Genomic DNA, 12,143 nt, shown 5'->3' on the forward strand with positions numbered 1-12,143 from the left:
TACAGATATAAAACTCAGATAAATGCAAAGCAACTCTACTCTCACATCAATATAAAATCAAAGTCATATCAACAAATTAAACACTTTACTCTTGAAGTTATATAAATTTTGAGAAAGTAGGTGTCTCACTGTAAATGCCAATTAAATAATTTGACTAAGAGGTTAATACTGAGGCCAAAACTATTATTTGATGTCTAGACCGTGACCTCAGTACCTATTATAATGCTTCCTATCTAGAATTCAATTCCCATGAAGTAACTAACCTTTTCTTGCCTCTGCTCTGGCTGTCTAGTGATATAGTGTTCCCTTTGACAGAAGGCTTTGATAAACACATTTGATAACTCTTACTTACCAGAAATTAAGGATGACAACCTGAAGTTCCTCAAGTCTCTGAGCTATACCAAACACTCCAAATACTTCAACAACTTTAAAGCTATTTTAAAAATGAGAAATGATCTCTCAAGCAACATCTTCCTTACGCAAGATCAAAATTGAAAGCAAACTCTTGTTATGGGCTAAAATGCTGAAGGGGAAGTATGTCTTGCATATTCTGCTCAGCAGATTTCCCTACTTTCCCCTTCCCCATGACAGAGGTATAAAGATAGATTTGATCCATAAATTTCAAATGAAATATTCCCTGGCCAGGAGTCAGTTCATTTCTGACCTGACCGTGGCAGCTACGCAATCACATCACATAACAGAGAAGCATGTGCCGCACTGACTGGTACTCACCCGCCTGGAAGCCCATACCTACCTCCGTTATTTGCAGCCCAGAGAAGTCTCACCTAAGACAGTAGTTAAAAAATAAAAATAAAATTAAAACCACTCAATTTTTAAAAGATGTGGTGTCCCAAAACAGAAGGGGTCATACAAAATACATTTTAAATAAAATTTAGTGGTAATTGTTGCAATCTGTGATCTGGGAAAAGGCTATTCATTCTGCACCTCTGCATTGGCACTGGCAATGCGATCTGTCTCTTCCCTTGCTCCCTCTGACTTAAATTCTGCACCCCATTGCATCTCCATCCCCTGATGGAATAAACAGGCAGAGGTGTGGAACTCCTTTTCAAATATGTGGTGGATAATAAATGTCGCTCCAGCCTGAAAGTGTCACTAGACAAGTTAATGGAAGCGTGTCATATTTAGAAATACACAGAAACATCACCAAGATCAAGAACTCTAAGCTAGGTTAATATCACGAGAGAAATACACATACCTTACTCTGAATCTTTGCTAGGTATCAAATTGCAGCTGTTCTTACATTCTTAGATTAAATTCTCACCGAACAGGTCTAGGCAGTTAAATACTGGTTACGATTGTGAATACAGAGACCTTGATCTCCTTTGTCACTGGGAAAATAGTAAACAGTGTCTATTATTCTTATATTAAGCTGCAATGGAAGAAAAAAAAAAGCAAATATTTCATTAAAGTACTAAATCTGCTTTTCATTTTAACTGTACATTGTGATTCCCTATAAATGTTGAAGCTAAGACTTGACAGACTTGACAGGAGAACAGGACTTTCCTGCTCACTGGGGCTTTGGATGACATTTTGGGGGTGGAAATGAAAGGTGTGATATCTGCTGTGATTCTCTGCTTATTATTGTTACTGATGTCAAATCCTGTTTCATTTAGGAATAACAGGGAGAGAAACACAAAGTGTAGAGAAAACAATGCCAAAGATGACAAAGCAATTTCTGCCTCTTAAACTGTGATATTTTCAACAGAGTTGTTAAAGAAACATTGACACAACACATTTTTATCAGCCTCTAAGACGTGACCTCCCCCTGGCCACACTGGTGCTGTTTAAGATGGTTTAGGTGCTTAATTTCAGCTCCTTTTCTGGCCAGAGGTTGAAAGAGGTGTGTAAAGAGGTGACCCCTCCTCCCCAAGTGCCAAAGCCAGACTTTTATTAAATCTGCAGTAAGACTTAGGTGAAGGTGAGCAATAAGGAAGCTGCCAGATCAAATGACCAGTGAAAGGACAAACAAGGGCGAGGACTCAGCTTTCACTTACGTGTGCTATTCAAGACTCTCTGAAGCAAATCAAGGGGCTAACAAGCAGTGTGGTGCAGCATGAAACAGGCTGCAGCTTCCTGAGGAGTGGAAGAGCAAAGACACACACTTTTCAGTCCCAGCTCTCTTAACCTTTCCTCCTATGTCAGATGCTCCAAGTCTCTAATCACCTTCATGGCCTTTCACTGGACTTTGTCCCCTGAGTCCATATCTATCACCTACTGAGGAGGCCATAACTGAATCCAGCACTCCAGTGCTGAGCAGAGGTGAAGGATCACCTCCCCCAGCCTGCTGGCAACATTATGCCTAATGCAGTCCAGGATACAGTTGGCCACCTTTGCTGCAAGGACACATCGCTGCTCATGTTCACCTTGCTGTCCACCAGGACAGACCCCTAGGTCCTTTCTGCAGGGCTGCTTTCAATCAAATGAGTGTGTACTGTTACACGGGGGTTATTCCTCCCCGAGATGCATAATTTTGTTGAGCTGCATGAGTCTCCTCTCAGCCCAATTCTCCAGCCCGTTGAGATCACTCTGAACAGCAGCACAATCATATGGTGTACCAGCCACCCCTCCCAGTTTTGTATCATCTGTGAACTTATTGAGGGTGCACTCTGTCCCATCGTCCACATCATTAATGAAGATGTTGAACAGTATTGCCCCAATACTGACACTTGGGGAACACTGCTGGATACTGGTGCCCAGATTGTTTTTATGCTGCTGATCACTGACTTTTGAGCTCCACAGTTCAGCCAGTTTTCAGTTCACCTCTACCGTCCATTTCTGTAGTCCATATTTCATTATTTTTTTAATGTTGCACAGACTTACGCAGGTCCAGTTTGTTTAAATACTACTTACCCTGGCCCTCTTCTCCAAAGAGTAAGTTATCCTTGTGCAAGGATCCTGAATGTCACCATCTCATGGTCACTACAGCTGCCACCAGTCTTCACATTCTTGAGTTTGCAATAGTTGTTTGCAATAGTGAGGTCCAGCAGAGCATCTCCCCTATCAACTTTCTATGTTAGTAAGTTGTTCTCAATGCACTGCAGAAACCTCCTGGATTACTTGTGCCCTGCTCTGTTGCCCTTCCACAGACTGTCACGGTGGTTAAAGTCCATCAGTTGACTGCCATGTTTTCCAGATGTTTAACTAGATGTGAATTTAGGCCTATTGTTAAGAGATAACTGTGTCAATTTGTTTGTATAGCCAAGTCCTCACCATTTTCCTGATTTCTTCAAGCAATTTCTCTCACGTAAAAAATAAAAGTCCTCCCAAACAAAGCCCCTTATATTAGTTCAGTACTTGTTGGAAAGAATTAAAAATTTCTTAGGATGCATCCAGCAATGGAGCCACTGAATTTCTCCTGCATGTACTTAGTCATATTTATTGTCTATAGAGTGATTTCTTCTTAAGGCAAGACAGCTTTGAAAGGTTAAGTATATAGAACAAGGATTTTTTGAGTGATTGTTTTATACCATCTCATAGTTCTCTTTGATTGCTTTGAAGTTTGCATGAATATGACCCAAGAGCTGGTTTGAAAATACTGTCAATACTGATGTTTAAATAGCAACAATTAATGTCTGCTGCCTGTTGGATAATATAGAAATCTAACAAAATACAGATTGAGTATGTTTTCATTAGTAGAATTCAACACTGAGGCAGCACTGCTTAGAATTTCAAATTATATATTTTACCAAGATACTTACCGCTGCAATTCAGTCACATAAATATTTATATTACAGGAAATTTTTTATTTTGTGTTCTCTGTAAATCTGCTGCTAATTAAGTATGGGCAAAACAGTTACAAAAATATAGTAGAGCCCCCAGTCATTCTCCCAGGTTTCAAGATGTGTTTGCTGAGGTACAAAATCTCTTTATTGTGCAACACTGTTTCTTTTGGTCATGTGTGAATAGAGGAGAACTTTATGGAATATTTCTGGCCACCATACCAATTAGACTTATAAAGCCTTCACTGGCCCTTCATCTCTGCCTTCAGGCAAAATTCTGTGGCTCCTGGCAATCCACAGCCTTCTGCCTGCCTCCCCTACCCCAAGGCTTCTCAAGCAGCTGATGATGCCTGGAGCTACATTTACCCGTTCCATTTCCAGGAAGGTGCTTTCTCTTGTAGTTCTCTAGCACTTGGGGAACTCACTTAGGTGAGAGGGAAACTCATGCGACATATCAGCTAAAAATTCTCTGGCTCCTCTGTGCCATCAAGAAAATATAGGAGGCAGCCGAAGGAGCAGAATAAGACTTTGTTTCCCAGCTTTTTGTTCTCTATTTCTCCCAGTGGTTTTCCTGCTTTGCTAACATAGTAGGGTCTTACAAGGGACAAATAAGAGTAGTAGAACTGGCAACTCTCAAGGGTAGAGTCTCATTACCCAAAAGGGTAGAGTCTCATTACCTTTCTGCTCTTACCATGAAAGCAGAAAGGGACAAAACACTAAATAATTTTTTTCTATTTTCCTAAATTAGGTCAGGGAGTCACAGTCACTAAACTCATCAAGGCATTAAAAACAAGTGAGTTAGTCTCACCGGTCACAGTCAATAGTGAGAGTTATGTATCACTAAAGATAGACTTCTGAGTCTTTTATCACCTTGAAACCTTATCACTCAAGTCAGTTGAAGTAAAGTGAGACTCCTTCAGTGGCTTTCAGGCAGGCCTGTCAGTGAGGCCACACTCACCACCATCCAACAGGCCTACATCTGCTTTCACTTTTATTCACATCACAAGTTTCGTATAGGAATGCTGACCCAAAGTCAAAATACAGAAAATGCACTTTAAGAAAAAATGATCCCACGTCCTGCTAAGCTTTCTTTTTGACTATCATCTTCTATGTATATATTCTAAATGGAATTTTAAGAACATGATTTTAATCTTCCATTTAAATTCATAACAAGTTGGTCATCATTCCCACTTAGTTTTAAAATGATATAAAAAGATCCACCAGTAGTAGACATGGTGAGTTGCTCCCTGAACAATCAGGTTTGCGGTATAACTACCAGCTGCTGGGGCAGTAAGTCTTGCCTGTAAGAATGGCATTTATTCATCTGGAATGATGAACCAAAAAACCCTAACTAAAAAAAAAAACAAAACCAAAACCAACCAAACAAAAAAAAACCCACAAAAAAACCCCCAGAAAAACATTGCCAAACCCTACAGTTCTGCACAAACATGGCAGAAAAATAAAACCAGGACTTTTTCAATCTACCCTGACAGCTATAATTATTTTATCCACTAAATTTCTTATTCTGTAACCCAGATAAATCTTCTTGTCTCTTGGGTTCATGCAAAAGTTTCATTTTCTTGCAGAAAATGAAGGCAGCTGCCTCCTTGCCTGTAAGGCAAAAGGAATTAAAATACCAAAAGCAAAAAAGAAAAAACCTCTCCCTTGTTACTGCACCTCAGTTTATGATCCTTTTCCTTTGAAGGACAAAGATAAGGCGAGTGGATACCACTGGGGAACAAGAGAAAGAGCTACAACTGGTCCCCACCATCATGCCTGATGCACCATGTTTCATAAATTGTGCTCTCAGACCTCCATTTTAAAATGTACTTCAATCTCATAGCTCAGGACTAGAGCAAAGACACTAGAAAAAAGGTTGACTAGTCAAAACTCATAGTTAAAATAAATACTTGTCTAACTTCAAGACTTTCCCTCATTCCTGTTCATTGCACTTCTTCACTACAGACGCCAATTTTAAACCTTCATTGCTGCACTGAATTTAGGGAAGTCTCTCCAGTTGACAACAGAATCAGGGTAAAGAGCTACCAAAATATATGCAGGAATTTTTGAGGTGTTTTATTTCTTACCTAAGAGCTTGATTTGGAATTTGGGTTCTCTATTTTCTCTTGGCATGAGTGGAACAACCATGAGTCTACCTCCCTACAAAGAGGTGACAGGCACACAGAGAACACATGCGACGCAGGGCTCAGTGCTGAGAATTGCAAACCATTTTCTGCCAGACTCTAAATCCCACCGCTTGCATTGACTGCAGGGGTTGACAACTGTCAAGAAGGCAAAGAATTAGCACCAACTCATCACATTTGTTTTTACATTAAAACTGTGATACTTCCACCCAGTTTTATCAGAAGGAATATCTAAACTTTACTTCTCAATGGTAATCTTATTCTTGTTTATAGGTACAACGGGTGAAAAATTATTAGAATACAACATTTTGACATTCTGATTGAAAATAATTGTTATTCATGGGCTTTAATTTGAAACCAGCTTGACCAAAATCATAATAAGAGCTATCCAAATCCAACAAACTGCCATGTCATATATATTTGCATGACCATACATTCCATTATAATTGCAAATTATTGAAAACGTCTTCAGGTTACAGAAAGGTATTTCAGTAGGAGGATAAAGTATTTAAGCTAGATGGAGACAGAGAGCTAGAACAGCTCTCATTTTGTTCGTTTTTTTTTTAGTAAGTAAAATTCATCCTTCTTTATCAGCAATAATAATAATAATTCAGACAGTGAGAGCATAATTCAATTCCTAAAGCATAAGATCCATTTGGAAATAACTGAAACCATTTGACTTCAGCACAGGCCTCGTAGAGGGTTTGGGAGAGGTCCATGGCCTGCCAGAGTGGAGGCTGGAGGACAAGCAGGATGCCTTAAAGCATCAAACACAGTGTTTAAGCAACTGAATTCCACCCTGACACTTAGTGCATCTACTTCAGTGGGAAGACCTGCTTAAAATATATTAACTTCTCTGTGGTTTGCAGATTAAAAGCCCATTAAAAATGAATCAGTGACTGTCTATTGACCTGAAGAGGCATTGAATCAGTCTCATAAAAGTCATTGCTGGGCCATATTTGCTGTATTCTGATGTAGTTTCTTAGATTTGTTGGCAGAATATAGCCACTTGTCTATGTTGCAAAAAAACATTTTTGCAACTGAGTAACAACTGAACAGTTTTTGGAACAATGGGTCTGCAGACATGAGAGCAGAGGGTTACAAAAACATGGCTACCATATTAGATGATCAATTTTCAGTTAGACAGATTAATGAACAAAACAAATTGGCCAAATTTGGGTATTTTCACACCCCTCTCTGTGTAAGAAAGTTTGAATAAAGGCTGGAAAGAGCAGCTAGTTCAGCTTGTCAACTTTTAGCTTTCACATATATAATAAGAAAAGTAAAAAGTCAGGATTTTTGACAGAGACATTTCTCCAATTGTCTTACTTTATCTCCTTATATTGCCTTGCATTTGTTATAAAAAAAATCATTAAATATTAACCATATAAACTAATGGAAATCATAATAAATAAATGACCAGAAACACCGAAAAGCAAATTTCATGAAAAAAAAAAATAATCTTGTAAGAGCCAGGCTATGAAAAATACATGCTATAATCCTTCAGAAGTTTTACTCCAGTGCAATTATTCACAAATATCATTTATTCTTAAAAGTTGAAAACTTATACATTAAGCAAGGAAACTCATAATTCGTCTCATATTTCATTACTTCAAGCCATTTCTTTATCCAATTTTAAAGTCATTGATTTGATGAATGAGTTTCATTTTGTGATGTTTCATAATCTCAGTTTAGAATCCTAGATGAATTGCAAGCCACTTCATGCACATGCCTGAAAATAACTAAAGTGCGATGTCCTTAAGAGAGGATAGTGAAAAGAAAACATCAACTGGGTGGTTTAATGTTAATGAAAACAAATCACAAAGCCACCAGGAAAATTGTAATACCTTGCTCACTGTTAGTAATCTGTGACTTTAGGACTGCAGGAATATTGTATTGCTTAGTAGCATTGACAGCGATCCACTTGTCAGAGACAATAGCAGACATTTGAGAAGAAAATGAGGAAGATGCTGTCCTGAAGAAATATGGTAATTTCTCTATAAGAAAAATTTAATTTTAATCTTCATTCATTCTAATGCAATAAAAAATTTGGAATTGTTTATATTATGACAACAGAGGAATATCTTGTCTAAGCATGTGAACTTATTTTGTTCTCATGTTTAATGCTATGAGATAAAATTACAGCCAATCTATGGCTGTAATTACAGCCAATCTATGCTCATTTCATATTTCATCTTTTGAAACTTATTAGGTATGTGAGCTAAATGACTTTTGTAGGGAAAAGCAATAAAGCCAGCTAGTTACTCATGATATAAATGCACTTTCATTGATCTACTGGTTTTGCTTCCTTCTGTATTTCCTAGTAAATCCAGCTATTTTCCAGTATTGCCAGTACTGCCAGCCTGAAAGTTTATCGCTACTGGATCGTTACCTTTTTTTTTATCAGCCTTTTCGCCATTATAAAGTTATCTGGGGATCTCCTTTCCTCTTTGACTCATTAAACATTTCTCTCTTCAAGAATACAATGAAATATTTATTAAAAATAATGTGCTCTTCTCTTATCTCCCACAAAGGAGATTCTTTCATTCTTTCTTTCTGAAATTAAAAGGACAGTATACAACTCAGTGGAAATTAAGCAATTACTCTAGTAACTCATGTCGTTCTGTGTCACAGAGGTTTGACCTGCAGGGCCCAGTTGATCTTTTCCTCTGGGTTGTCTCTGTAGTGAGTCTAAGTGCTATGACCACATGGCTGAGAAGCATCAGATAGAAAACATGACTGAAAACAAAACCAGCCCTTTGATATTCTGTTCTCCTTGGATGCATAAGCTGTTATTCCTTCATTGTACTCTCAGAGAGCACAGAAACTTAAGTTAGAAGGAATTTCCCTTTTCTCCTCTCTTCTCTCCTCTATTCTCCTTATATTAATACCTTACTGAAATATCAAATTGAAAATTCAACATTGAATATCCCATAGAGAAAAAAATAAATTCTCCTACTTGAATTTTGGTAAACTTCAAATTCTGTGATGGTTTCAGAGTGATAGATGAGAGAGGAAACATGGCGAAATTAGGCAGTGTCAGGAAAAGAGAAGTGGTTTTCTTGCTCAGAGTCACAGTATGAGGACAAGGACTACCCAACCACACCTACTTCCAGGGAAACACCACGTCAGCAGAGCAGGGAGAAACAGATGTTATTTTCACTCCAGCTTTGTTTCCACATAGTCAACATGTTTCTCTTCAAAAATCTAGTGCCACAGTTTGACAGCTCCTTAAACAAGAAGCATATGTTGGAGAACCTCTTCAACAAAGGCAGTGTTTAGCTAAAACAGACAATATGATGAGAAGAGAAAGTAATAGTCCATGTTTCTTCAAGCAAGCTAAGGAACAATTAACAAACCTTTGCCTCATGAAATTAAGACATGATTCTTTCCCATTTTATATCTAGTGCTTCATCTATCATGACCAGGCACTACCTTTCCAGTCATATGAGGTGAAAAAAAAATTTTTAAATGTTACCCAAAAAGCCAAATACGCAATCATAGAATCACAGCATCATAGGATGGTTTGGGTTGGAAGCGACTTTTAGAAGTCCAACTAGTCCAGCTCCCCTGCAAACTCTTTAAAGTGTAATAAGCACCAGCATTTTTAATTGGGTAAAGGAAAAATAGTGTTCTACCCTGCCAAGTCTCCCTGGCTATGCATGTTAACATTAAATCCTCTAAATCAGTTGAGCTTATTACTCTACAATTGAGCCCACTTACCTCACAATGTACTAAATAAAGTGTGAAATAATATGCATTATTAAGCTGCATATTGACAGAAGCATGTTGATGTGGGGCACAGTGGCTTAGTAGGTAAATATAAAAAATCATTACATGGCAATAAAAAGCTTTCCAGGTGAAAGATCTTTGCTTCATTCTTCTAATGGGAGATGAAAACTGAATTTCTACCACATATCTGTTTCAGTTGCTGCATGCAAAAAAGCAAAGATCTCCAGAGTTCTAGCCTATTGTCTGCCTTATCCAGGAGAAGACTTTTTTTCATTACTCTGCTTTGTCCTCACAACCCCTTTGACATGAGCTTAAGATGCACTTTCTTTAATTTCAGTTTTCAGTTAACATACCTTGAAGTGTTCTTCACAAAAGCTCTAATGAGCACCATTACATGGTTCTACAGAAAAAATCAAGTCTTTGCAGAGTGTACCACTGCCAACAAAACTGTTCCTTCTGACTCTGGCGTCTCACAGCATGATGCTCTGGGGATGAGTTGTTTCCCACAATGCTCAATTGGAGTGAAAGCTATAGCTTAATAGGTTCATGAGAAAGTTAACCACCCATAACACCACAGACACACACTGCGGGTTTTGTAAACACTTTAACTGCCTTTTTCCTCACAGAGTCCTTTTCTCAGCTGCAGTCAGGCTGAAAATCCCTGGCAAGCTGTTGGTTAAGTGTTATCTCCTGTTTAGGTGGAAGAGCACTTGGGTAGATCACAAATGACTTCACATCAGCATATGTGACACAGACATAACAAGCAGGGCTGAATGAACTTCTTTCTGGGAAACAGTAACAATAGAATTCCATGCTGAATCTTCAGCAGAAATGAGAACTTACCTACACACACACACACACACACACACAGAGTAGATCTGTGCATATTAACACCACCCATCTTTTGGTCACCAACTTTCTTGGTTAAATTTTCTGCTAATATCTCAATTTAGTAGAAAAAAACTATGACTTCCAGAGAGCAATTCCAAGGACATAAATTTGCCTCCTGCTTAGGTTCACTGTTGATAAAAATTTACACTTTCTATTGCCTATCTATACAACACTGATTAGCTGGACTACTTAGCCAGCAAAAATATGGCTGATACAAATATGGACAGCTCAGTTGCATCTTTCTATACACACTAGATTGCAGAGTCTAGGGGGACTGCTGGAATCTTGACGGCCCTAAAAAGGAGTTGAGAGCAAAACCAGATGTGATCAAAAAGTGACATTTTGCTATGAACTCTTGCACTAAGGAAAAGAGGACTCGGAAGCCCGCTGGAAGAATTCCTAATAAAATCCTCCCCATTAATCACCCTTGTCATGCAAAAAAATCAGAGTTTATTCTTTCATCTGGAGAACACCTCCAATGAAATCACTATTTTGCATTCACTCTGATCTTTCTGTGCTATTAAGCTCATGACAGCCATGTTGAAAACAGGAAAACATTGAACAGATTTCTGGCACAATAAGGAAATGTTTTGCAAAGGACGTGTAAAATAAAGTAGTAATAACTGGGTAAATGACACGTTAGAGATCATTACTCGGTAGAGTTCCTGCCCTTGGCTGGGGGCCACTAACTGCCATTAGAAATGCACTGGAGAGCTGTCCTTTGCCAGTAAGGACAAGCAAGTCTAGCAGCTGAGCAGCAAGTTTCTACCATTTAGTGGCTATTAGTCATCTATCAGAAGATGGAAAAAGAAAATGTTTGGAGCATTGTCTCAAAAGCTCCTTATGGTTCACAAGATCCTCATCAATCTAGCTTCAAAATAGGAAAAACAGAAAATAACAGGCTCTCATTCAATATCATGGCTATGAATTTTCCTCCATTTCCTCCCTTCTCAGTCATGTGTATGTAGGAATGCAAGTCAGCCGAAAAGATTGAGCAAATAAGTGTTTCAAAATACATTTTTTTTTAAAGAAAACCCTTTTTTTTTCCATCTGAACCGCCCAGGCCAGGCAGAGAGCAGTGCCGAGGGTCAGGAGAGGAGGCACAGAAACACTGCAGAGGCAATTGGTGACACCTGCCAGCTCGCCAACCTGCAGTAAGACGTTGGAGGACAACTTCAGCCTCAAGGGTACCCATGAACATACATCTCCGTGCCTCTGCTCTGTTCAGCTGAAATATTATCTCTCATTTTTCCCTTAAATATGGTATTTTTTTTCTTTCTATTCTTATGAAGTTATCGCTGATGTCATGAACTAGACTGGGGTAACAGTTAATGACTAGCATAATTAGGCCTTACATATGAATGTTAAAACACTAGAACAATGGTTACAGTTAAGGTCAATTTCCACAAAAGTTTTTGAGGAAAAATAATGAGGGAAGATATTTTGACAGTGTCAAAATATTGTGTTTCAGCATGCTCAAAATTACATGCTGAATTTCAGCATTTCAGAACAGAACACTCTTGTCATTCCATGCAAGTTCTTAAGGGTCAGAACAAAAAATACAGTTCAGGTTAAACTAAACCTTTCAGAGTGATCAGCTACTGTTCTTCTTTAAGTCAACTCTCGTTCAGTACAG

The sequence above is a fragment of the Calidris pugnax genome, unplaced genomic scaffold, assembly GCF_001431845.1.
Source record: "Calidris pugnax isolate Ruff unplaced genomic scaffold, ASM143184v1 scaffold24, whole genome shotgun sequence".
NCBI classification, from domain to species: Eukaryota; Metazoa; Chordata; class Aves; order Charadriiformes; family Scolopacidae; genus Calidris; species Calidris pugnax.